At 37.2% G+C, this 27,211-nt stretch overlaps 1 protein-coding gene across 1 annotated transcript in view; it reads left to right on the top strand.

Moving 5' to 3' along the window:
• PDE4D (phosphodiesterase 4D) overlaps nt 1-27,211 on the top strand; it is a 1,151,628-nt gene that overhangs the window by 162,608 nt on the left and 961,809 nt on the right. Inside the window, exon 2 of the mRNA XM_032626898.1 lies at nt 6,984-7,215. The gene's annotated coding sequence lies outside the window, so the exon portion shown is untranslated. The remainder of the gene's footprint in view (nt 1-6,983; nt 7,216-27,211) is intronic.

Raw genomic sequence — 27,211 nt, forward strand, 5'->3', positions numbered from 1 at the left:
ACAGTTGAGAAAATGGAGTCAAGTTTGTCTGTTTTCTTCAGTCATGCCTTCAGCAAGGTTTATTTTGCATGTGTTTTTTGTTTTAAACATCTTTATTGGAGTGTAATTGCTTTACAATGGTGTGTCAGTTTCTGCTTTATAACAAAGTGAATCACCTATACATATACATTGTCCCAGGCACTGGCTGAGTACTGGAGGTACAATAGTTGTTATGGCATGCTCCTCTCCTAGATGTGTCTAGGCTAACAAATGGAATGACACAGGAATTAATCATTTCACTACAACTGGAAGGCTGAAAGCTGACTTGGGGTCATAAATAAAAAGGCAGAATTTATTTGTATTCATTGTCTTGGGTAATATTTTCAACATGAGTGTGTTAAAGGAGGTCATTGAGAGAACTTGACCACCAGTTGACCTGTGAGCTGGACCCAGGTAATCAGAAGCTGCTCACCCCCTCCCTGGTCCATGGAATGTTCTGCCCACCATTCTCCTAGTAGGAGCAGTTTTCAAAGATGCAGGCTTGAGAGAACAATGTGTTGTTGAGATCATCTGGACAGTATACATAACTGAACCCAGTTAAGGCCTCTATATAACCTTTTCAGATTCTGGCAGCACATGCCGAGATCTAGTTGCCTTGCAGCCGCCCAAGACAAACCTGCATGTAAGTTCCCTTCCTTATTAATTCTGTCACCTACTGATCTGGAGTGGCGTGCCTCTTTCTTTGGCCTCTCCTTGCCCTCGTGTACAGGGGCCAGGTTCAGATTTCACCTGGGAAGCTCCTGAGGTTTCAAACCAATAGTGTGTAGGGTGAGAAGAGAAATGGTTGAGGATAGCTCGTTGGAGAGTGTCTAGATTCAAGAGACAGTTAACAGGGGATCCATCAACGAGACTAAACAGAACTGATTGGAGAAGTAGACAGGACCCAAAAAGAAATGCCTGATTCACGAGGTAGTCATACCACTTAGTTTGCCTGAGACAGTCCTAGTTTTCTCCTTTGGTTGATGTCACTTCTGGCTAGCACCCTCTTTCACTCACAAAAGTGTTCATCCTACTGATGCACTCCTAAAGAGCCCTAAGTCCTCTGTTACAGCTCTTCATCACACATTGGTGAAGACCTATTATATTTATCTTTCTCCCCACATGAATAATGAGTACTTAAGGAAAAAGGAAGTGTCTAATTCATCTGTATTTCTAGCACCCCACACACATTTTCAAGGTAGTAGATGCTCAATGAATATCTAATTAAGGAATTACCCAGAAAAGAATGATGTTATAATTAAGATAATTTGAACTCAAAGAGTAGAGATATGATTATATATATATAATACAGCGCTAGCTGTAACACGGAGACTCCAAATTTTAGTGCCTTTCCACAATGGAAAATTATTTGTGGCTCATGTGGCCCAAATTAAGCATTCAAGTGGCTCTCCTCTGAACAGTGACTTAGAAACCATGATATCTCCCATCTTTTGTCTTCACCATCTTCAGTATCCAGTAAGGAGTTCCAGAGGGGGAGAGAAATGAGGGATTGTACTCACAGTTTTTATGGGACAGCTGTGAAAATGGCACATTTCCTTAGCCTGTAATCCTTTGCATATAAGGTAATGCCATTGATGTACCTATATCTACCTGCAAGGGAATCTGGAAATGTGGTCTAGCTGGTGCTCAGAAAGAAACATTTTCTGCTACAATGCCAATGTATAGTCACATATATTTTAAAATAATTTCTCTATAGAAAATTTCATATATATGTGTAAAATATTTATACATATATATGACACAAATATCAAAAACCCGAGATTATCAACAGCACGGCAATGTATTCATCACCAGTTATATGTATGTCCCTGCAGTAAAGGCCTTAAGTGGCTTGCAGTCTATTTTGGGATGGGAAAAAAAAGAGAACAAAGAAACTAATTAACTATCCTTCATGGAGACTGAAGAAAACAGCAATAATAATGATTCCAGCAACAACAACAACAACATATTTAACACTCACACATTCGTTGTAACTCTTAATCATTGAGGGATTGCTTTCTTTAGGTATGTATTTCAGGGAGGCACTTGTCCTAACAGTGAAAACAATTATCTTTCAAGTTATTTTTCTGTCAACTATTCCAAGTAAGTTGGTTAGTTACCAAAGAGAATTTTGTTTTATTACAAATTAACAGGTTTGCATTAAACTCATTCAAATATTTTAGTGTCTTTTTCCTTTGGATATTGCATATCTTGAAGCTGAATGTGAGATATTTTTGAGTCCCATCAATAGCAGGTTCAATGTAGTTTCATTTTTTTATTATGACTTTTATTGTACTTTTAAACTCAAAATAGTACAAATTTATAGGGAATATAGAAACTAGTAATAAACAACAATGTCAAGATCACCACCAACACCATCACCTAGAGAAAGCCATTTTAGAGAACTGGGATATATATCTTTCTAAAATTTTTCTATAAATATAATATGTTTTGGTGTTTGTTTTTGTTTTAGTGTTGTTTTACAAAAATTAGATCACATTGTAATCTGTTTTTCCCACTCGGCATTATGTCATGAACATAATCACATATTCTTCTGCATTATTTTAACAGCCTCATAGTATTTCATAATATGATGTATCAAAATTTATTAAGCCAATCCCTCAGTACAATAATTAGATAATATCTGGTTATTCTTTATCATAAATAAGCTGCAGTGAACATCTTTTTGTTATTGAGTCTTTGCCAGACCATCTTATTGGACCATGTCTAAAATGTCAAAACCATTAGTTCCCAAATTTAAGCATACATAAGAACCATAGTGGAGACTTACTCAGACTCCCAGGCCCTAATAATAGAGATTCTGATTAGGCAGATCTGGAATAGGGCCTGGGAGTCTGAATTTTAGCAAGTACCTTCTGCGATTCTCACACAGGAAGTTTGAGCATCACTGTTTTGAGAAATAACAGCTTAGAGATGCTATAAATACTGTCTTTTCCCTCGACCCTTGTAAAAATGTCATTTTCCTACAATAACATGAAATACATATTGTCCTGGTGATCATTTTTACATTTCTTTCCAAAATAAGGCCGTTTAACCTATCACCTGCTACCGGGTAAAGTTTTGTTTCTTCTTAAAATATCATTGATACACATTGATCTGGAATTTTTTAAAAGCCACTTGTTATGCTATTTTTGAATGGAATGTTAGGATATAGACATCTATAGCTTTATCATTTTTATTATCAAGATAAAAATGCTACACTTTATTTTTAATAGAGGTTGTTCTCTCAGAAGTTACCTCTTGAGGTGGTTTTATCTAAAAGAGAATGTCACAAACCTTAAGTCTTTTTATCACATGACCTGGGTTATAGAAAGCATTCCTTCAGTTACAATGCTATCTTTATAAAAAGATATTAACTTTCAGTGTTTAGCTCTGCTAGACTCATCTTTTTTCTTCTTTTCCACGTTTGTCCCAGAGAAGGATGTCTACACACTTAAGTCATTCATTAACTTCTCTTGAGAAATACGTGAGGCAAATCATGACCTGTTAGCAGTCCCAGAGTGTGGCTGTAGTTTGCAATTCTGTCCTTAAACGAACACACAGAACTTTGTAAGCACGTAGAGGCTTACTTTCTCAAACTAAAAGCTAAGAATGGTACATGTGCACACGTTTTCCCTTTATTATATATATTTGCCATCTCACTAAGCACTGATTTTACCACTGGCTATTATAAAATCTGAGTATTTCAGAGCTGAAAGTAGCCTTAAGGTTCATTTTGTACAATCTCTTGATTGTATGACTAAGGAAACTAAAGTCCAGAAGGGTAAAATGACTCAATACCACGTAAGTAATTAGTGGCAGAGTCAGGCCTAGATCTCTGTCTCCTGACTTAATCAACAAGGATTCTCAACTAATTTCCACTGTTTATATAGGGCTCAATTCTGTTCATTTTTTTAAAAATGTGAGGCATATTAAATTATGGTCAATTACTGTGTGTTCAATTCTTTTCTGGAAGTATGCACCTTGCCAGGGGCAATACTTGTTAGAGGTAGTACAGAGTAGCTGTTAGTTTCAGGTTTAACTAAAATAGATTTGGGTTTGGATTTTGACTTGTAGGGTGATCAATCATCCTAGTTTGCTTGGGATTGGTGGGTTCTCCTGAACATGGGACTTGCAGTCCTAAAAGCAGAAAGGCCCAGGCAAACAGGAATGTTGGTGACCCTACTAACCACGTGGCTGTGTGACCAGGGCATGTGATGATAAAAGTCTCTGTTTCTTTATGTGTGAAATGGGAAAAGTAATAGAACCTAACCCAGAGGACTTAAGTGAAAATTAAATGAGGTGATACATGAAAAGCACAGCACTCACTAAGTAAACCCAGCACTTGATAAGGACTCAATAAATATTAGTCATTATTGTTAAAAATATTTTCTAGTTTTTTTGAGATATAATTGACATACAGCAGTGTATAAGTTTACTGTATACAGCATAATGATTTGACTTAAAAATATTGTAAAATGATGACCACAGGTTTAGTTAACATTCATCATCTTGTTGTAGATACAAAAAGAAGAAAAAGAAAAAGTACTTTTTTCCTTGTGATGAGAACTCTTAGGGTTTACTCTCTTAATAACTCTCGTATATACCATCCAGCCATGTCAACTGTAGTCATCACACTATACGTTACATCCCTGGTACTTATTTATTTTATAACTGGAAGCTTGTACCTTTTGACCCCTTTCATTCAATTTCCCCTCCCCCACACCCACTTCTGGTAACCACAAAGCTGATCTGATGAGTTTGGGTTTTTTTCTTTAGATTCCATGTATAAGTGTGCTCATACAGGGTTTATTTTTCTCTGTCTGACTTACTTCACTTAGCATAATGCCCTCAAGATCCATGCATGTTGTCTCAAGTGGCAGGATGTCCTGCTTTTTAAAGCCACTATTATTACTAATGTTGTTTTACAAAGCAAGTAGATTCCCCAAAGCACAGATTCTCAGAATCTAGATCTTCATATCTAGGACCTGAAATAAATAAACTTTGCGTTTAGCTTTGACGTCTTCTTTACCTTCCGGGTGCCTTCTTTTTTGTTTCTGTTTATCCATGAAATTAGACAATAAAACCCAAGGCTGAATAGAAGCCACCATTGGATGTCCTTTCACATTTTTCAAGCTATAAATCAGAAAAAGACAAATTTTCTGTTTTTGGAAAAAAATATGGATGAATGAAGTATCAAAGGCAGTATAGTGCTATGAAAAGATAAAGGGAATTAGCCTGGATTATAATAATAATAACTGCCATTTTGTTGAGTGCAAACTGTGGGCCATCTATTAGTACTTCATACACTTTGTATCTCTGATCCAGACAGTGACCTGAGAAGTAAATATTATTATTATCCTCAGTGTTCAAGTGGAGAACCAATCTCAGTGAGCCTAAGTTACTTGCCCAAAGATGGTAGTATAGTAAGAAGTACAACAAAGGTTCTAAACTAGGTCTGGACTCTGCAAAGTCAATGCACTTTTAACTTATAGCCAACAGGCTAATTTTAGAGAAAGTACTTTGCCTCTCTGGGCTAGTTTCTTCACTTGTACAACTCAGAAGGAAAGGAAATTGCCATGACTGCTTATCACATAACAGGTAATGAGCTATGCACATTACATTCATGATCTCATTTAATTCTTGTGGGTAAATATTATTTCCATTTTTGTGTGTTTGGGGGGAGGTGGAATGGGTGGGTCATCCTCCATCCTGACAGGGAGTCACCCTTACCAATGGAAAGGTTTTTTAGGAAAGGGCAACTCCTACTTAGTTTCCAGAGCCCTTCCTTTCCATGTCTCAGGAGATAACCACTTCAAACAATATGCCAAAGAGACACAATTGAGGGTGGCCAATTCTGCTCCCCTACACACTGGTCCATGGGAGAGACCCTGCCTGGCCACCCACCCAAAGAACAGAGTCACTCACCGAAGCCCTCCTTAAACACCACCTTTGGCTCCTAAAGAACAACAGGGTGTGGAGGATAGTGGTTTGGGACTTCAGAGGGGAGAAAGGCCACTCACACGGAGATAGAAAAGCAAAGGTTTGGCCAACAAATGTGTGCTGCAGAGACGATGGATCTATTTCCATTTTTATGGTAAAGAAACAGAAAACTTAGATTAAGCAACACTCTACAAACACAACTGGCAAAGTGGCAATGCAAGGATTCTAAAACTCATTGTGTTTATCTGATAACATTTGGTGGCTCTATCATTCTGTGTATATGGATATAATAACGTTGCCAGACTAGACTTTCCAACCACTTTGAAATAATTATTACTTATGTAGCAGTATATTTTTTCAACTAGAGTCAAAATATTAAATTTCTATTCGCAAAATTCAGCTGTGATTTAAATATATTTCTACTTGGTACTCAGATGTTCATGTCTTTTTTTTTCATTCCCCTCACAAAGTCTTATCATAAAACTTTGTAAAGAATATCTGAGTAACATGTGACATATGAAATATGTTACAAATATGGTCCTAATTATGAAGAAAAAAAAGGACTCATTTTCTTCCTCTTTTCTTCATGTATTTATGGGTATGTAATATGTCAAGATATATATATATATATATATATATATACATACACATACTATATATGAAATTTCCACAATTCATTTCATATTGGTAGAAAAATGTTTTGATTTACCCTTATTTCATAGAATTCATGCACAAAACTCATAAATTCTAAGATTATTGGAAATGTCAGTTAATTGTTAACAACCAAGCCATATCTGAATATACTGGCAAACAACTTTACTATTTTTAATAAACTCTAGATTTCAGTTATTAGTTGTAGTCTTTTCACCAAATATTTTTCTGTTAATATCATTGCTTTCTAGTTAGCATTTTTCACGTATAATTTTCCCTCAATTTCTTTCTCCAAAAGTGTAAAGCCATCATGTAATGATAAATCATGGGACTTTTGTTGATTACTGAACTTTCTTGAACTTTTGTCTTAGGCCTCTGAGGAAACACTGCATTCCACTAATGAAGAGGAAGACCCTTTGCGAGGAATGGAACCCTATCTTGTACGGAGACTTTCTTGCCGCAGTGTCCAGCTTCCCCCTCTTGCCTTCAGACAAGTTGGAACAAGCTGACTTGAAAAGTGGAATCGGAGAACACTCAAAGGCCAACAGCCTCCCCCTGAAGATTCTACCCCTGATTGCTATCACTTCCGCAGACTCCAGGTGGGTGAGTGACCTTGGTGAACATTTCCCCATTTGTATTTTAGATGGTGATGGTTATCTGTGATCTTTGAGTTTTGTGGCTCATTGCTTGATTTGAGCGGAAGGAAAATGGGTGTTTCTAGAGCCAAAAGAAAGAAGGGTGATTTTTTTTTTCTGAGGTAATGTTGCAATCTCTGCAGGAGGAGACGTTTTAGTGAAATTATTTACAAGGAGGACTTGAAAGGTATGATGAATGATAATGAGTATCTGAAGAAGGGACTTGGACTTGGAAATTGATATTGGTCATAGGTAATTTAATAGAAAATTTCTTAACAAATGAGAACTAATGGACAAATTACCATGTAGGCATACCATATCTGGAAATGGTAGGCAATGTTTATCGATGCCAACGCAAATTTGGAATCAAGAATAGATTGTACTATAATTAGAATTAAAGGAAATATGCAGTTATAGTCATGAGCCTAGTAATTTGGCCTTTGACATTTTCAGGTGTTGCTTACCAGAATACTGTTTCAGTTCCCAGCACAAGGCACTTTTATTCTGCATTAGTATGTATAGAAGAATCAGATGCAATGAGGCCTCCAATTACAAATGTAATATTTCTAGTTCCTACTTTGCAGAGTATTTATGTTTTTATTCTTTTTCTACTGTTTACAATGGAGTTTTTACTCTTTAATAGCGATTCACCAGATAAAATATTGTCAAAGAAAGTGAGGATAGTGGGCACATCTGTTATTTGTTTTTTTGGGCAGCTCAGCTGCATTTTAAGAAGAGAGGAGGAAACCAGTGGAACATAGTCTCTTGAGCATTTACTAGGATTACAAGAACAGAGCAATTTGTTATGCTGAAAATGTGATGCTCCCTCATTCTCTGCCAAGTTCAAGGCATGTATGTCTAGAGAGGTATCTTTTGGATTTTCCTAAAAGTTGTGGTCAGAAAAAATTTCAGCAGTAACTGTCATCTAAGATATTGAATTTAGCTGTTTGAGTTGTTAAAGACCAGTTAAAAGTTATGAGGAAACCACTACTAGGTAAATAAGAAGACAACAAATTCTTACTTTGAAGCGATGGAAAGAGGAATTACGTATGTGATGTGTTTGGTTTGGTTTTTTTTTTTCCCTTGGGATGAACCATGTATATAAATAAGACTGTACACTTGTTGATCAGACACACTAAATCAGGTGGGACTTTTATATGGCAGTTTGAGCATGCTTTGAAAAATACTGTCTCAGAAATCCAATTTCCCCTCGTCGGCGTCAACACCACTTCATCTGTGTAGAGAACAGGATTCACTGCCAGGTGTGTCAGAGGTCACCAATTCCACCCCTATGTTGATTAATTTGCTAGGAGAGCCCAGAATTCAGTAAATAGTTGTATTTGTGACTGGGATTTATTACAGAAAAAGAATGCAAAGCAAAATCAGCGAAGAGAAAGGCACATGGGGTAAAATCTGGAAGAAACCAGATACAAGCATCCAAGAGTTCCTTCTCCCAGTAGAGTCAGACAGGATGCACTTAATTCCTCCAGTGATGAGTTGTGACAACACATGTGAAGTGTGTTCACCAGGGAAGTCTTCTACCAGGGAAGCCTATTAAAAACTCAGTGTGTGTATGAGGTATTTAAGAGTCAAACTTATAGAAACAGAGTAGAGTGGAGGTTGCCAGGGGCTGGGGGTAGGGGAAATGGGGAATTGCTATTCAGTGGGCATATAGTTTCAATTACAAAATGAATAAGCTCCCGAGATCTGCTGTACAGCATTGTGGCTATAGTTGAAAAGACTGTATTATGCACTTAAAATTTGGTAAGGAGAGTAGATCTCATGTTAAATGTTCTTACCACAATAAAAATAAATAAATAAAAGATAGATTCAGTGCCCAGAATTTTTATTGGGGGGTGGTCACTGGGGCACCCTCTTCGTAGCATGTGCCTAAATTCCAGATTCCCAGAAGGAAATCAGTTGTTCAGCATAAACCACATTTTTTACACAACCAGTTTAGGCAGTTGGACACTCTTACCAGTTAGGGAACGGTGGGAACCCTCCTGAAATCCAAGTTCACAGATGCCAGCTAAGGGCTCACCTTTCCAACAGGCTTTTCTAATGATAACAGTTGCAGGCCTAGTATAAACGCTTTTCTGCACAGCAGGTTTATCTTACAATCATTATCTTGCTTTCTCTACCTTTGAGGAAGAAGGGATTATAGTTATAATTAAAATTAAAATGAATTAATTTAAGCCTGTGTTGTATTCAATTCACTTTGGTACCTCAAAAAATTTGGTGGCTAAACATGATTTCTTTTTCAAAGCTGGTGTTATATCATGTGCCCTTAGAAGAAACTGATGCAGTATATTTAATATGCCTCTGTGTAGTTAGGCAATGCATATAATTAAAAATCTCATGTAAAAGCTAAGCTTATTTAATTAAATTTGAATGTGTTGCTAAAAGCAAATAGCCTCTAAGTGCCAAAGAACTTAGAGGTTCAGAATTGTCTGTATGATAGTACTTAACTTGGTTCAGAGTTTGTTTCCTTTTTAATCAAGGATCTAAGACTCAAGTATAAGCAAAACAGTGCTTACCATTTACAAATTTATTCAATATCTTGGAGGAAAGAATTTGTCTTTTAGAGAGATGAAACAAGAGTGACTTGTCTGTATCAGAAGGCAGCCAGGAGAAACCATGGATGAGAGTGGCAGAAACAAAGACTAAGGATGTCCTAAAGGGATTCCTATTATCTTTTGAAGCAAAAATAACCTAGTGGCAGGGCAGGAATAGAGACGCAGACATAGAGAATGAGAGGTTGGGACAAAGTGAGAGAGTAGCATTGACATATATACACTACCAACTGTAAAATAGATAGCTAGTGGGAAGCTGCTGTATAGAACAGGAAGATCAGCTCAGTGCTTTGTGATGACCTAGAGGGGTGGGATAGGGAGGTTGGGAGGGGGGCTTAAGAGGGAGGGGATATATAGCTGATTCACCTTGTTGTACAGCAGAAAATAACACAACATTGTAAAGCAATTATACTCCAATAAGGATGTAAAAAAAAAAAAGAAAGAAAGAAATAATGAATCAAGTGAATAAATAATTGATCATTTGGTCTAAAAAATATATATCTGTCAACTGAGTATCTGAGAAATGTAAAAAATCAGAAGTATAATTTTCTGGACTATCTAAGCTTTGGAAGGTAAGCAAATGGTAAAGTTAGGGATGACATTCCGTAGCTATTCCAGTTAACCAAGAATACAAGGTTCCTTCACAGCTATCAGAAAGGGCTAATGGGTAATTTAGACTATTTTAGCTAGGTTTTCTACAGCCCCGTTTCCCATCATTAAAGGTTAGTTGGCAATTGTGAATCTCCGATGAGAAAGAAGACTTTTCATGCCCTTTGGATTTATTTATTTATTTTTGCTCTTTCTTCTGGGATATCAGCACATCAGACACTTGCTCTGTTGAGTATTACACAGTGAGTCTAGAGACTTGTGCTACCCCTTTAGAAAGCCATGATGTGGTTTCTTAAGGGAATGTTGGTGGGCAAAAATGAATGTTATGTATGGCAGCTATTAACTTCCTCATGAAGTGCCTGGGTCAAGAGCCTGAGTTCCAGAGGACTTTTTAAAATTAATACTTTCACAATTCTACTTGGATTTGTTTTAACCAGGCAATATGAATGTGTTCAAATGTCCACTATTTAACAATTCTCTTTGAGTATGCCTAAGGTGTTAGCTTGTGTGTGTTGTGATTTAGCAACATTTTGAAACTTTCAGTGATCACAAAACAGAATTGTAAGGCCCGGGATGCCCAGAACCTTGAATTCACCCACCAGTTAGTTTTCCATATAGGATAGGATAGGATGACACAGGCTTCGTGGCTGTTTATTGACTCTTACTGAAGTAAGAGAGACATCTATTAATGTCTTGAAATGTTATGAACTTGGCAAGAACTTGGAATGTCATAGGTTTCTATATTTCTATCCTAAACAGTTTTCTATCCATTTACTTTCTTAAAAACTTTTTATATATGTATAATTTACATGCAGTAAAATACATAAATCTTAAGTATGCATCTGGATAAATTTTATATATTTGTATACTCATGTAATCACCATGTAATTTCCTATCTTCTGTCACTAAAGATTAGTTTCCCCTCTTCTTAGACATCATATAAATGGGATCATATAGTAAATACTCTTTGTGTGTGGCTTCTATCACTCAAAATGTTTTTTGATATTTATAGTGTTGGTGTATGTATCAATAGTTTGTTCTTTTTTATTGTGGTGTAGTATTCCATTGTATGAATATAACATAATTTATCTATGCGCTTTCATTGGTGGCCATTTGGGGTATTTCTAGTTTGGAACTATTATGAATAAAGTTGCTACGCACAGTTTTATACAAGTCTTTTTGTGGACATATGCAATTATTTCTCTTGGTTATATTCCTGGGGCTACAATTTCTGAGTTGTAGGTAAGCATATATTTATTTTTACTACTGTCCAACAATTTTACAAAGTGATGTACTATTTTATCCTCCCACTAGCAATGCATGGAAGTTCCAGTTGTTCTGCATCCTTATCAACACTTAGTATTCTCAGTCCTTTCATTTTAGCCATTCTAGAGAATGTGTAGCAGTATCTTACTATGGTTTTAATTTACATTACTCTGATGAGTAGAAATATTGTTTACCTTCTAATATGCTTATTGGCTATCTGTATATCTTCTTTTGTGCTATGCCTATTTAAATATTTATCCAGTTTTTTTTAACTTATTGATTTCTGGGGGGTGTTTCTGTATTCTAAACATGAGTCTTTTGTTTGTATTGTAAATGAATATTTTCTCTCACATCATGGCTTGAATTTTATTTTCTGTTTACTTTTAATATGGTGGTAATATTAAGAACCTCTGAAATGTGTGTGTGTAGGGAAAAGTGTCACAGTGAACAGTCAGGGAAACAAGGATAAGTGAGATGGCAGTGGAATTAGGCTGGAGAAAAGAGAAATGAGGATGGGCAGATAACAGGGAAAAACAGTGAAAAGGACAAGGGTGAAGTTTGCAGGGTGGAGAAGAAAATGGAAAGGGGGAAATGGAGGCAGCTTGCTAAGGGCAAAGCAGGTAACAAGGATGACACTTAACCTGCAGGGTAATTGTCCTGAGAGAAAAGAACAGTTGATCCCTTGAATATTGAATGGTGGCAAATAGGACATCCAAGCATTAAGGGGGCAGACAGAAAAGTTGAGAATGAAAAGACAATGTCATGGTAGACAGTGGCAGAGTAGTAAGTGGTTTAGAGTGGGGACTCCAGATAAGGTGGTCTGAATTTGAGTCTTGCGTGCATCACCACTTATGAGCTATCTGACTTTGGGAAAGTTCCTTACCACTCCAAGTTTCTAATTTCTAAAGGGCAAAAATAAAAATAATGAGAGTACCTCCCTCATGGTTTTATTGTGAAGATAAAATACTTGGTACTCTTTTGGCCTGTTATAGCTACTTACTGTATAACCACTACTGCTACTGCTACACTTATTTGCAAAAATATTGGAGCAAATCCTGTTTGTTTTTATCAGTTTCCTTGTTAGAATTGGCCTCAGAGATCCTCTATTAATAACTCTTGGGGTAAAGATGGGTGTTCTAGCAGATTTAGGAGGCAACCAGAAATTTGTTCCTGGTTCAGAAAGTTAAGATTGTTATGGACCTGTCACATTTGTGTTAAGAAGTCTAGGTCTTGCTTTTGGCATCAGTCCACAGACATGCCCTGCTTTCAAAGATTATTCAATTATGTTTGGAATGAGATCAGAGGTCCTCTTCATTCCTTACTTCCTCCTTGTTTCACTTCTATAATAACCCTTGCTGACTTCAACATAGTTACCTGGTCAGAATTCTCTGGAGGAATTAGGAGCTCCCCTTGGCATCAACTCTGGCACTGGCTTACTTTCCCTGGGTAATCCATGGACCCCCCAGATACTCTGAGGAGGGTTTAGCTTGCCACACATGGAACGCTTCTTGCACACAAGTAGGAGATTGTGGCAGCAGAGGGAGGGTAACAGGAGATAGTGCTACCTGTGTTTTAGAGATAGTGCTAAATCTTTCTACCTGTGTTTTACTGCTGCATCAGCTATAATAAAATAAAAGCCAAGGAGTAAGTTGTCCCCTTGTGACAGGATGACACACCTCTGGATAGATGTATATTCAGGGATACATGTGGGTGGAGAATACTACAAACACTTTCTCATCACTAGTGCCCCATTACCTGTCTGGAGAAGTACACTGTGTGCATTTGTATTACTATATCCTATGAAAAAAAGAAAATGAAAAGAAGTTAAAGGAAGAAATGGTCACTTGGGGGCAAAAATCAACTCCCCAACATAGGAGGAAGGATTACTTTAGTCAAATAAGGCTTCATATTATAAGGATCTTCCAGAAATATTTCCTTGAGTTATGTGCCATTCACAGAGGAGCTGGTCCCAGATGCCAGCTAGACTTTGGATTCTTTGATCAGCTGCCCATCATCTAATGTTCTTGAGTACACACAGTGCCTTAGTGTGAACATAAAAAAGCTAATTTTCAACATTTTGTTACTGAATCAAAATCCATACAAAATAAAATGAAGAGAAACAGAAGCTTGGTTAAAACAGACATTTGATTTTTCAAATTTCATCCTTTTAACTTAAGAAGGCATTGACAGTGGGCATTTCAGATTTGAAGTATTGTGGATATAAGGATTTATGAAGCTAAAGAGTTATATTTCATGGTGAACCCATGAGACTTGCACCTTCATATTGGATATGTGCTCAAGTTTCCAGATATTTATCTGATAAGTTCTGGCTGAAAGCGATGTGGCAGATCTATAACCCAGTAGGCAAAGATTTCTAAAATTGAAAATGAGCACACATGACTGTGATTATAAAATATTCTTTCAGAAATACGGCGTTCTTGAGCTGGATTTGGTTTTAAAAGTAATCATTGCAGAGTAATAAGTAGGCAATGTTTGCAATAATCATAAAGATACATGCTATATAAAAAAAATAATAAGACAACTGGATTCCTTTGTCTTTGATTTTTTTAAATGCAATTTATTTGTATAGTGTTTGTCAAAACTTCTCGGAATATCCACAGAATATCACAAGACTCATTTCTATAGCATTTACTCTTATTTAATTGAATCAAGTTTTACTTTGCTTTGAAACTTTTGAGTTTCAAGATTAACATAGACTCTAAGAGTGATGGAACACTTTGCTATATAATATCTTGGTAAATGACATCTTGAATCTAATCTAAGATAAACAACTAAATAATGCTGACAGTTTTCCCTCACATATCACAGAAACTCTGAGTGTTTTATTGTACCTGTCACGCCCTAAACTTCCAGAAAGTAAAAATATTTCCAATGAATGAAAAAGATTTCCAATAAATGGTAATTTGGTTAAAATAAAGAATACGTTAATTATCAAACTCTCATTTCTTTTTCAGACTACTGTAGTGCCTTTTCATTCTCATAGTACTCTCTTGCATCCTAATTAAGGTTACTCAAATGGACTGATACCATACCACAGTATTTTGATCTCTATTTGTATGTCAGTAAAGTAACATGTACTGGGGAGAATTTACTTTTGTAATCACAGATTTCTATCTCACCAGGCTCCCATGTTCATAAAAGCACTAAACGGAGTGGTGACTTGTGCGTTTATCACACCAGAGCACCTGGTCCCTGTTTTCAAACTTTTCTATTTCAACTTTACTTGTTTGATAGTATAGATTGGTTAGAGATCCCATATTTTCTAAAAATGAACCTGGTGAAGCATTTAATTTACCATGAAAAGTGATTGAAGAACACGATACTGTGGCAGGCAGAGTGCAGAGCTGAATAAAAACACTTTAATTATTTCCACCTGAGAATCATCATTTTTCAGCTCCTCAGATAGCTGCCTTTCCACAAACACTACCCTGTTTGACCATCCTTATATAATCACTGAAGTGTTTGGGGAGAGTTTCCAGTTCTTTCAAAGTCATGTTCTTCTGTCTTGCAATATCATGTTTGTGGGGAAAGAAAGTAGGTGAAAGCACTCTGATTGAATGGCCTTTGTTTAATTGTTAGGTGCTCCATAAATGTATGCATTAATTTACACTTAATATTGGACAAAGTGTATCAGTTCAAGAAGAATAAAACAAGAAAAATGCATTCAGCTGAAATTCAGGAAAAGATGAAGTTAGCAAACTCTTTCCCCTTACAAATGAGCACCACAAAATGGAAAAAAGATTTCTTTAAAATAAAATTGTATACAGAAAAAGAACTATGAGAAAACTACATGACCTCTTGTGTTAAACACACTTTTTTGTTATTGTTGGTTTTGCTGAAAATCCTGGCTAGTTGGTTAGAATTCTTTCTAACAGCTTAGGATTTAGGTGTTATTTACTATACCAATTTATCTCACTCATTTAGAACCTTTTATCCACTTAAAAGGAATTAAGTGGAGCTAAGCATTGTTAGACCTATTCCACATCTGTGGAATTCAATCAAAATAGTATGCCATTTAGTTGTTTGATGTCGTTTATTTAACATATCTGGATTGACTTTATTTGATGGATTAGCATCATTTACCCTAAAGTTGGTGGCTCTGAGCCTGGGAAAGGTGAGACCTTTGCCTGCATTTCCAAATGGCATTTACCTCAGGGTGTTCTGATTTTTATTCCAACGTGATTCCTAAAAAAATGTGACTAATGCTTAATGCCATAATAAATACACACACACACACACAAACACCTCATTGTATGGAACCTATACATAGAAACTCAAAACTTTAGTATACATAAATAATAAACTTAAAATATATAATTTAAAATATACAAATAAGATTTAGAATATACATTTTAGAATACACAAATATGCTTTACCATTGACTCTCTGGACCTTTTCCATTTTTTAGTCATATATTTTAGGAGTGTTCTCTTTCTTTCCTCCTCCACTAACTGTTCTGTGCCCCTGTTAACATGTGACTCTGGCCTTCTTATTTCTCCAATATTATTTAATTGAGATTAACTTTATTTCTTAAAAGTTGTATGTTTCCACACATATTAGAAAATCAAGTTAAATTTTATAAATAAAAAAGAATAACTGCATGTTATATTGGTGAAAATGTTCATCTACTCCATCATGTATCAGTTATGTATTTATGTATTCATGTACACATGCATTCAACCATTAACAAGTGTCTATTTTTTCTACACACTGAGCTATGAACTGGAGATGGGAGGCTCACCAAGACCAACACAAGTCTCTTCTTTCATAGAGTTTAGAATTCATCTGGGCACACAAACAAGAAAACAGACAACTACAATCCCATTTGTTAGGTATAATGCACATATAGGACTGAGGACATGCAGAGTAATGCAGGATAATAGGGGAGCAAGTTAGCATAGGCTTATGAGGAACTGACACCTAAGCTGAGACCTAAAGGAGATGGTATCAGGCAGAGAGAACAGCAAAGTCCAATGACAGAAGAAAGCGGGATGTATGCATTCAGATAACTAAAACTGTTTAGCGTGGCTAGACCAATAGGCCATGTTGTAGGTATGGTTGATAATCATTATCATTAATTTTTCAGGTAACTGATATGTGAGGGTTTGGAATATTCTCCAGGAGTGCTGAGCACCCAAGGTATAGGCACTGAGAAAGCAAATAGTTCAGTTGATTCAAAATTGGAAAGTGGGGTTGCAAGGTAAGAAAAACTAGGAAAGGGATTTGAGAGTTTGGAAAGATAGTGAAAGAAGTGATGAATCATGGCACCTAAGCTGAGTATGGAACTGAGTGAATGTAAGAAGGTACAGATATAGACAGGGTTGAGATCTCTAGCGGGCTCTATGATGTCAAAGCGGTGAGATTAGAATAACTGAACAAGCTGAAAAGTTAGGAGGTTATATTTGAAGGATAGGATGTTTGGGCCTTCTGATTTAAGTTAGGTCATTTAAGGTGGTTTTCAAGATGTTAGCGGGTGTCCAGGGAAGAGAATGATTGCAGTGGGAAAGAAGTAGTTGAAGAATTGAGAGATCTGGGCATGAGGTAACCCTTCCACAACAACACTGAAGTCACACAGAATAGCAGCAGGGATCAAGATGTGAAATTGCTAAAAAGGTGGACAGCTTTCAATAAATGAGACATAGAGACCAGGGAGACTGGCAGAAGTCAGTGATGAAGTAGAGTTGATTGGCATCGATGCCAAAGGAAAGGTTTTGCAAGAGGACAGAGGAGTAATGCCCAGTAAGTTAATGTGAGTAATTAGGAGAGTCCCAACCCCATCTCAGGAAGAGGGTCAGGGCACTGAGAACAAGAGCAGCCTCCCCTCCAGCTCACTGCAGGGCCGTAATGTCCTCAGCAAAGGGCCATGTTTGAAGGAAGGTAGGATGTGGGTGACTCTTCAGAGGGGAGGTGAGGATGAAGGACAGTCTGTTTACCACAGGAAAAAAAGGGTTCCAGAAGACCTAACTAAGAAATTTGGAAGAACAGAGAGGGGCTTTGGACAGAAAAGAGAAATCATAGAGCAATAGACAGATAAGGAACAGAGGAGAAATTATCTATCTCAGGTAGTTCTCTGAATTAGAGCTGAATTTCAAAACATTTTCAAGAATTGGTCCAGCTGTCCTCTGACAGATTTAGGGAGGCAGAAGTGTAGCCTAATAAGTAAGTCTTTTACAAAGCCCACAGGGATTAGTCTAGTCCAGATAAGTAGGTCTACAATGGTAGCCTTTGGTTCCTAGTACTTTCATCATCTGTTGGAAACAGCAGCAACTTCTGGTGTGGGAAATTTTGCATCTCTCAAGCTACTCAGCTGTGTCCTAGATTTATTACAGTCTGTGGAATATGGGGAAGGATCTGATTTTTTCATGTGTATTATCTTTTTAGTCAGAGTATTATTTTATTTTCAACTGTTGTTTTTTTAAATATTCAACGCTATTTTGCCAGCTATAATAACAACTTAGGTGTTATTTAGCGTTTGGGTTTTTCTTTTGAGAGTTTCCTTCCTGAGCAATGATCATTGTCTGAAACAACTCTACTTTCTTAAATATTCTTAAATACTATTTCTGGGTTTCAAATACTATTCCAGTTCATCCTGCTGCCAGTTGTAGCAGCAAAATCTAGAATGAAAGTGAATTTTATGTGGACAAATTCTATTTGTAGAAAACTTTCTTCTGTAAATGAGACTACTAATGTGACTCTACTGAAAGAACACAAAGGCACATGCATGTGGTTTTTTCTTAACTTGGGTGTAATGTATTACTTGCGGACTTTATCTTATAGAAAACAATGCTTCTGTTAATTTTAATTCAAAACTATATGATAAGAGTTGCACGGTTAAATCCTGGGACTAAAAACCTTGATATAATGCCTCTGCGAACACAGTTTTTTTATTCTGGTCTCTCCTATGGGTCATTTTTGTTTGTTTTAATCCTCACCACCTGAAGTAGTATCTGTGACTAGCAACTGTGGAGTATGTCATAAATACCTTAGCAAAGGATATTAATTCTACTCCAAAGATACCCACACAGAGAGGGCTTCATTTGTCTTAAAAGAAATGTAAAGGTTGATTGATTTTCAGATTGTTGTTGGTTCTTTACAACAAATAAAGACTACATAGAATCTTTACCTTCTTATTTTGGTTTTTAATTTCTGGCATGTTGTGTTCAGTGTCCACTGGCAAAGCTGAGGTTAGGGCAAATGATTTTAGGTGTGTTTCTATAAAACTGCCCTGTAAGCGAAAGATATCCTTGGCAGTGGCAAAACAGTGAATGCATAATAATGAAAATTCACATTCATGGACCATTATCTAGTCATTAAGATGATTGTTATGATAACTATATGGTAACATGGAAGACCTTGGGAACTTTTGGGAAGAAAAAAAAATATATAAGTACATCTCCATGTTTAAATTACAGACTGCAAAATATATGCCTGCATGTGTCTAAGAACTGGAAAGCAATATGAAAATAATTAGATATTTTTGAATAACAGGATTGTGGGTTTTTTCCCTCTTAATTCCTAGTAATGAAAATATGTGTTTGTCCAATCAGTAAATTACATTAAAATTGTATTTATGAGTTATCTGCCATTGCATTCATCCAAGCATCTATAGAGCTTTAGTATATGATAGACACTGTGTCAAGTGCTGGGAGTATATTTTTGAAGAGATAAAAATAAAATTCATGGTATTTTGTTTTTCACATGTAAGTCAACAGGAATCTTTGGCAAATATGAGGGGAGGAATACTTGGACTTTTCGAGTTGTCCTGATCATTTTGTGTAACCAGGCTCTGCAGGCAGCAGACTCCCCAAAAAATCACCAGCCGAACATATTGATCAAGCCAAACTTATTAGTCTCACTGAAATAAAGGAGAACACTGCCCTTAAACTTAGAAATATTTTAGAAGGGAGAAGTACAGAAAGGATATTTATAGAGTTTTATAGCCTGGTCTTGTTAGGTGGAAAATGGTTGGAATTGAGAAGAATTTAAGGTCCTAGTAGCTTTGGATTAATGGGGTCTTAAAATGAGGTGAGGGTCATAAAGAGGTTTCATGAGCAAACTGTTAGTTTTGAGAAGTAAACTTTTAGTTGGCTTACAGTCTTACAGTTTAAGAGCAAGCATTCCATGGAGCTAGTACCTAAGTTATTTTTGCTTGGTCCCAGGATTTGTTTGGCACTAAAGCAGGCACTTAAGCTTTGACCCATAATTGTTTAGTGCTGGGACAGGAAAGTATTTTGGTTTTAGTTCTTACCACCTTGGTTATGAGTGAGCCTAGGACCTATGGTCTGAATATTTATGTACCCCCAAATTCATATGTTGAAATCCTAACCGCCAAGTGGGGGGATAGTATTAGGAAGGGGGGCCTTTGGGAGGTGATTGGTCATGAGGGAGGAGGACTCATGAACAGGATTAGTTCCCTTATAAAGAGACCCCAGAGATCCTTCACTCCTAGCCACGGTGAGAAGGCCATCTATGAACCAGGAGGTGGGCATTAACCAGACACTAAATCTGCCAGCCCTTGACCTTGGACTTCGCAGAGTTGAGAACTGTGAGAAATGAATTTCTATTGTGTATAAGGCACCCAGTTTAAGGTATTCTGTTACAGCAGCCTTAATGGACTAAGATACTAGGCTTGATACTCATTCAGCCAGACATTGCAAAAAGGCAGGTGCTCTGTACCCTCTTTTTAAATTTATACTATTGTGACCTCATTGTTTGAGAATATAACCCTGGGGATAGTCAAGGGATGAGAGCTCAAGGAAGGTAAGATCCTAGAGTGGAAAACTGGTTTGGTTGGTTGGCATCTTCTGTTTTGAAGGGGTCTCAGTGTGGTAGGAAAGAGAGCCCAGCCTTCCACCTGGGAAGCTAGAGGGGACAGATATCCCCTCTGCGCACCTCTCTGAAGCAGTTAGAGCTCAGTATGGTAAATCTGATACTCCCAGCCAGGACTTTGAATCTTGAGAGGGTGGCTCAGACCCGCCATCACGTGTCACCACTAAATGTTAGTGGCATGGAGGTTGTGGCTGCTGACACTGTGACCAGGGCTGATGGTGCCCAGCTGGTGAGCAGCAGCATACTAGGCAGACTGATCGTGTGGTTTCCTCCTGGCCTCCTGGCTACTCCTTGTTTCCAATGGATCCAGCTCGTCTGCTGCTTATATTCTTTTTTTTTTTTTAAGAAGATGTTGGGGGGTAGGATTTTATTAATTAATTTATTTTTGGCTGTGTTGCGTCTTCGTTTCTGTGCGAGGGCTTTCTCTAGTTGTGGCAAGCGGGGGCCACTCTTCATCGCGGTGCGCGGGCCTCTCACTATCGCGGCCTCTTGTTGCGGATCACAGGCTCTAGAGCGCAGACTCAATAGTTGTGGCGCACGGGCTTAGTTGCTCCGTGGCATGTGGGATCTTCCCAGACCAGGGCTCGAACCCGTGTCCCCTGCATTAGCAGGCAGATTCTCAACTACTGTGCCACCAGGGAAGCCCTCTTATATTCTTTTGATGAATTCTTTTGATAAATTCCTTTTCCTGCTTAAGTGCATCAGTGTTGATTTCTATTATTTGCTACCCAGACCCCTGAGAGGTACACAGCCCTTAATAAATGTATTATGAAGCTTCACTGCTCTTGAAACCAAAGTACAGGAGGTGCTGTGACTTTTCCTTTACTTTAACTGTAAAATCAGTAGTAAAAGTTAGTAGGGAGGAACCAAAGGGGAAAATTAAGTTTTCATTTCAGCGCATTCCTTTTACATAAAAGGGTAACAAAAAAAGGGTTACATAAAAGGGTAGTAGAGAGAAGAGTGTCTTGAGAAGAGTCTCTTTGTCCCCGGCAAAGTTTGTGAAGCTCTCAATAAGAAGACAAGGACAGGGCTTCACTGGAATTACTCCCTTTTGACTGTTCAAGCTGGTAGGCTTAAAATGGACTCCTAATGAGAGTGGTTTGCACTGCAATTAATTAAGTGCATGAAATTACAAACTGCATGTCTTTTCTCTCTGGAGAATATTCTTCTGCTATAAGTACTAATTTATTTTAATTCCTGTCTCTCTCTCTGTGTCTCTGTATCTCTTTTTAAAAAGAAGTTCTCCCTGAAGGAAAATGAACTCTGGTTGCTGTTAGTCCGCTGAGAAAGGCTTCCCTTTGGACATGGGAACATACTTCTCTCTAATTCTTCCTTACATGTAGCGCTAAATTTATCAGGCTTGTTCCCGATATATTCTTTGAAAATAACGGTGAGGAAATAAGAGGAGAAACTGTTGCTTAAACTTTTTTTTACAGGTGTCCTTGTCTTTTAGAAGTCGTTTATCTTTTTCGTAGTGTGTGTGTGTGCACACATGCACACGCTTGTGTGTGATCTCCTTCAGAAGTACTTCAGAGACAGATCATTTCCAAAACCTTATCTTCAGTCTGCAGGGTCAACTCCTGGCAGAGAGGACACAGGCATGTTATCTCAATAGTAGAAGGTACTCCTTTCCTTCTTGGTCCCTCTCTACCTTTATGTACTATCTTAATTATATTCACAGCTTTTAAACCTCAATTGTAATTCTGTGCTTCAGGATTTGTATTGTTCTCCCACTTTCTCTCCTAGATTAATATTTATTTGCAGGATATCTGCTTTAGTCAAATGGAAAGTGTCTAATGAGGCCATTCTTCATGAGATGGGAGTCATTTTAATTAACTTAATGGCTTGTTTCAATGTTAACGGTGGAATTGTGAGGAGAAATGTGTGGGTATTTGAATTTTCTAAATTCTTCAGAGTATTAATTGCATATCCAGCACTATTTCTTACAGCTGAGAAAAATCTGGTTGCTTAACAAAAAATGCAGTTGGAATAGTTTTGAAAAAGGTTTGGCATTAGCATTCTCCCTTTGAGATCATCTGAACTTTCTCTGATATCTGCCTGAAGTTACTCCCCTGTTTCTAAAGAAGTCCCTGCTGAGGTCTACAATTATCTGGCATGTTCAGACATGACCTTCAGATTATTATGCTAAAGTAACCCTTACCTGGAATGAAAGAGACCAGAGGTGATAAGGGTTCCCAGGCATTTGAGATCCTGAGAAAACTCAGGGGTGACTCTCCATAAAGATCTTGCCCTCCACCCCAACCTGGAGCCTGATTTACCAATTAGGAAATTATATCTTCATTGCAAGATGGTCTCGGCCTTGTTGGCCTGAAAGAGTTAATGCACCTTTAACAAATACAAAAGATCTCTCCTAGTAATATCTTAAACGTGGGGAAAAGTCTTTGTTAACAATGGTCACCTAAAGTCAGTTAGATTTCATTGTTAAAAATTAGCACCATTAGCTAAAACCCTTGCCCGTTCAAAATAACGCGTTGTCACATAGCACCAAGATCTATTATTAAACTGCCACACATTATTGCTTTAACGATTTGAGAACTATTATTTTTAGAAAAATGACTTTGTACAATACCCTATTAGAGTCTATTTATTGATGAGAAAAACAAAATCGGATGACATTTGCAAAAAATAAAGTTAGCATCTGTTGAAACATCTGTACCACTTCCCTTATTTAAAGGACATTTTTATCCTGGAAAATGGCTACTTCAATTAGCCTCACATCACAACAATAAAATAAAGTTGTCTTTGGATGACTTCTAATTTGCATTTAAATTATCCCCATGGCAGCATTTTGTAAGCACAAGCAAACAAAATATCACTTGTATGACATAGACCTATACACCTGAAAGAGAAATATATCATCTACAAAATTAAAAACATGGGTCTTAGTAAACACCTCTGAAAAGGAATTTTAAGGATCTGCATTTTTTCCTTCTAGAGTTTATTTTTCTAATAATGCTCCAGAAAAAGAAAATTCTAATATAATATACTTTCCTTGGAGGGGTCATGGGACAGTGATGCCGTTTGAGGCATATGGGGGTAAAAATCATGTGATGTCCTCAACTAGAGAGACTTTCTTTTATTGTTCTTTATCTCTACTATTGGCTCTAATGGTCTTTCTAAAATAATTTTATGTCATAAACTAGTAGTGACCTGGAGATTCAGTGGAGAGGTGAGGGTAATGAGTGAGATTCTCCCTTGAGAAGGATCAAAGAGTCTGGAGGCTGAGAAGTCCAAGATCAAGGCACCAGCGTAGTTGTCTTCTGGTAAAGGCCCTCTTCCTGGTTCATAGCCAGTGCCTTCTCACTGTGTCCTCATATGGTAGAAGGGGCTAGGGAGCTCTGTGTGTCTCTTTTATAAGAGCACTAATCCCATTCATGAGGGCTTCACCCTCATGACCTAAGCACCTCCCAAAGGCCCCACCTCCTAATAGTATCCCTTTGGTGATTAGAATTTCAACATATGAATTTGGGGGAGACATAAACATTCAGACCATAGCAGGAATGATATAGTAGAGAGGGAAAAATTGACGATGCAGGAAGTTGCTGGGTCCATGTCTTTGAGTAGCTAAGAGGGTATGGATCTAGAATACAAGAGGATGGCTGGCCTTGGCATCAGAGCAAAGACACTTTATCCATAGTAATATAAGAAAAAGACTATATGATGGATGCAGGTAAGTGGGTAGATGTGGTGGTTGAAAATTATAGAAGTTCTTTCCTAAGTGCTTTATTTTTTCTTAGCATGTGCAAAGGCCCTGAGGCAAAACAGAGCATGGTATAATTAAAGAATTAAAATAAGGGAAGTATAATTGAACTATAAAGTAAGCAGTCACATAGAGCAAGAGAGGCTGAAGAGGTAGGCAGCATCCAGAGGTAAGCCAGGCTAAGCAATGGGAAACCAGTGAAGAAAGGGGTGAAATCAGACTTACCTTCTTAAAAGATCACTGTGGGTGCTGTTAGATTACATTAGAAATTGAAACAAGAGTATCCGTGGCGAGACTAGTGAGAAAGCTATTGCAGTAATTCAGTGGGGAACAATGGCCCAGTCTAGAGTAGATGTAGCAAGTAAAAAATATGATCAGCTTTTGAGAAATATTTGCAGGCAGAATAGATAGACATCTCTTCTGTGTCTGGGTGTGGATAAGATTGCCTACATAAAGAAAAGAACAAATAGAGAATAGAGCATTGGAGTGGACATAAATGCTCTGGAAGGAGGATTGAGACCCTGGTTTAAGACATTGAGTGAGGAAGCTGGGCATTGTTGAAGAGGAGAGCCAGGCGTCACAACTGGCTAGTAGTCAAGACCTGGATCCACAAAATTATATGGTGTGGAAGGAGGGTACATTCTCCATTAGGTTAGTCTGGCTGGGCCTAAATGCTAGTTACTTCTGATTTTTTAAAAATGTCATGAAATTATATTGACTAATTTTACTTTTAAGAAAAAATGTTAAACTTTTCATTTTCATAGTGAGACCAAAGTAAAGCTCAAAATCCTAAGGGGAAAAGAGTCAGAACTTAAAGGGCAGATTGTTGATTGACATGGTGTCAGGCTCTAGGCCCATCACATAGACTTTTCTTTGCTCTTTTGAAGTTTTTCTCACAGAAGCACTTGCATTTTAATTTCTGCATCCCTCCTAAGCAGGTGTAGAACACAGACTCTGTGATTAAACCTTCTCTGTACATCTTGCAGATGCAAGTGGCCTGCAATATGCCTCCATCCTGAACCTTGCTAGATATTTCTGCACATACGAAATTATAGCTCTTCAGACCCTGTTAAAGAGATTACTATTAGATGGAGTTATGAAATGATTATAGAAATAAAAGAAGCAGAATTGGTTTCAGGAACCTAGTCCTATTAGACCAGGAGAGTTGAAATCTTCAAGAGGTTTTTAAGCTAAAACCCCAATGCTTGGAACGAGTCACCCCCTCTGAATAGGACTGTGTTTCTCACCTGAGCAATAGGAAGAAGATATTATTTTTTAATAAAAGCCCACATTAAACTATGAAGTATAACAATGGAAAGATTAGAATAAAAAGCCAAATAGGAAAATTTAAGGAATCTGATTTCACAATGGAGGTTTCTAAACTTGGGAGAGAATTATCTTTCTGATTCTAAAGTTAAATTAGGATAAAGAATCTGCATGTTGGAAACCAGCCTGTTTTTATGTACCATTATTTTCCTGCTTTTGGTATGGCTTGACACCAGTGTTTTCTAGTGAAAATTCCCTTCTCTAGGCTGCTAGGAGAGCAGAGCGGAGCATGTAAGTGCTATGGGTGTGGGTGAGTACATAAAGGTGTGAGTGGAAAGGTGTGAGGGGAGAGTGGTTATTCAGTCTTATTTCAAGCCTTGAAAACAGTCTTGGTTAAAATCTTCAAGTCTGTGAAATGAAGCTTTGGGGGACTTAGAATATTACTGAGATAAAGGAAATTAAATCTTGTTTCCACCTGTCTGAGATTTTTGGCCAAGATGGAGAATGAGAGCGTAATCTTTGGGTCTGGAGTGGAACATAGAAAGAGCTTCAATTGCCCATATGTTAGTAAACAAAGAACGTAGAGAGGAAATATTGTATGACCTTTTGAGCCAAGCCCTCTCTCCGCTATTCTTCAATGCTTTTTCCCTCTTAAGAGAAGTGACTCTAATTCTGTCTCTTTCTTTAAGGCCTTGGCTTCTCTGATTTCCAGAGGCCCTTATGTGCATGTTCCTGTCTCCTCCTTTCCAGTCTTTAGTCTCTTCTACAGAGCAGATGCAAGTTTGAGGGGAGAGGGCAGCAGAGGCCTGGCCCTGAAGCTACTTCAGTAATGATGTCCTCTTTAAGAGCAAAAATAAGTATTTCTAGTATACTATATATCAGGTCCAAAGTAGATGCTGAAAATGAGAAAAGAAATCATGAGAAATTACAAACTCGAGTTAGCATATATCACAAAGTATTAAAAGTCATAATGTATTATTAACTGCCCAACATAATTCTATAGTACCTTTTCCTTACACTTTTGGCTTCATATTATTTGATTGTCTATTTTTAAAAATCTTATTGGAGTATAGTTGATTTACAATGTTGTGTTGGTTTCAGGTGTACAGCAAAATGATTCAGATATACATATACATATAATTCTTTTTCAGATTCTTTTCTCATACAGGTTATCACAGAATATTGTGCTATATAGTAGGTCCTTGTTCGTTCTCTGTCTTACGTACAGTAGTGTATGTAAGTTAAAATGACACTGATATTATAATGCTTTCTATGGAAAAGTTAGGAGATAATTCAGACTTTTCTTTAGGATAGCTGTTTCTTAAAATTATTAATTGTTTAGAAAAGTTAGGTAATACATGTCATATAAATTGCTAAAGCTGTCGAATTTGGAGAAATCTTTAATATGTTTCTTTCATATTTGAGCTGTAAGATTTGGGGGCATTTTGGTGTGTGTGTGGTGACTAATCTTATATACTTCTGGTTTGACTGGCTTAGCCGTTTGTCACTGATGTCCTTACTATAGTGTCACAATTGGTTTAGATGAGTTTTAGATCAGCTTCATCAAGGTCAGCAATTTATGTCAAATCTGAAAAAAAATTAAAAATTTTTCAGTGTGTTAGTTTGATTTACTCTTTTTCATTAATTCAATTGTTAAGCAATCCAAGAACCAGTTCATC

Source organism: Phocoena sinus, chromosome 3 (assembly GCF_008692025.1).
Source record: "Phocoena sinus isolate mPhoSin1 chromosome 3, mPhoSin1.pri, whole genome shotgun sequence".
In the NCBI taxonomy this organism is placed as follows: domain Eukaryota; kingdom Metazoa; phylum Chordata; class Mammalia; order Artiodactyla; family Phocoenidae; genus Phocoena; species Phocoena sinus.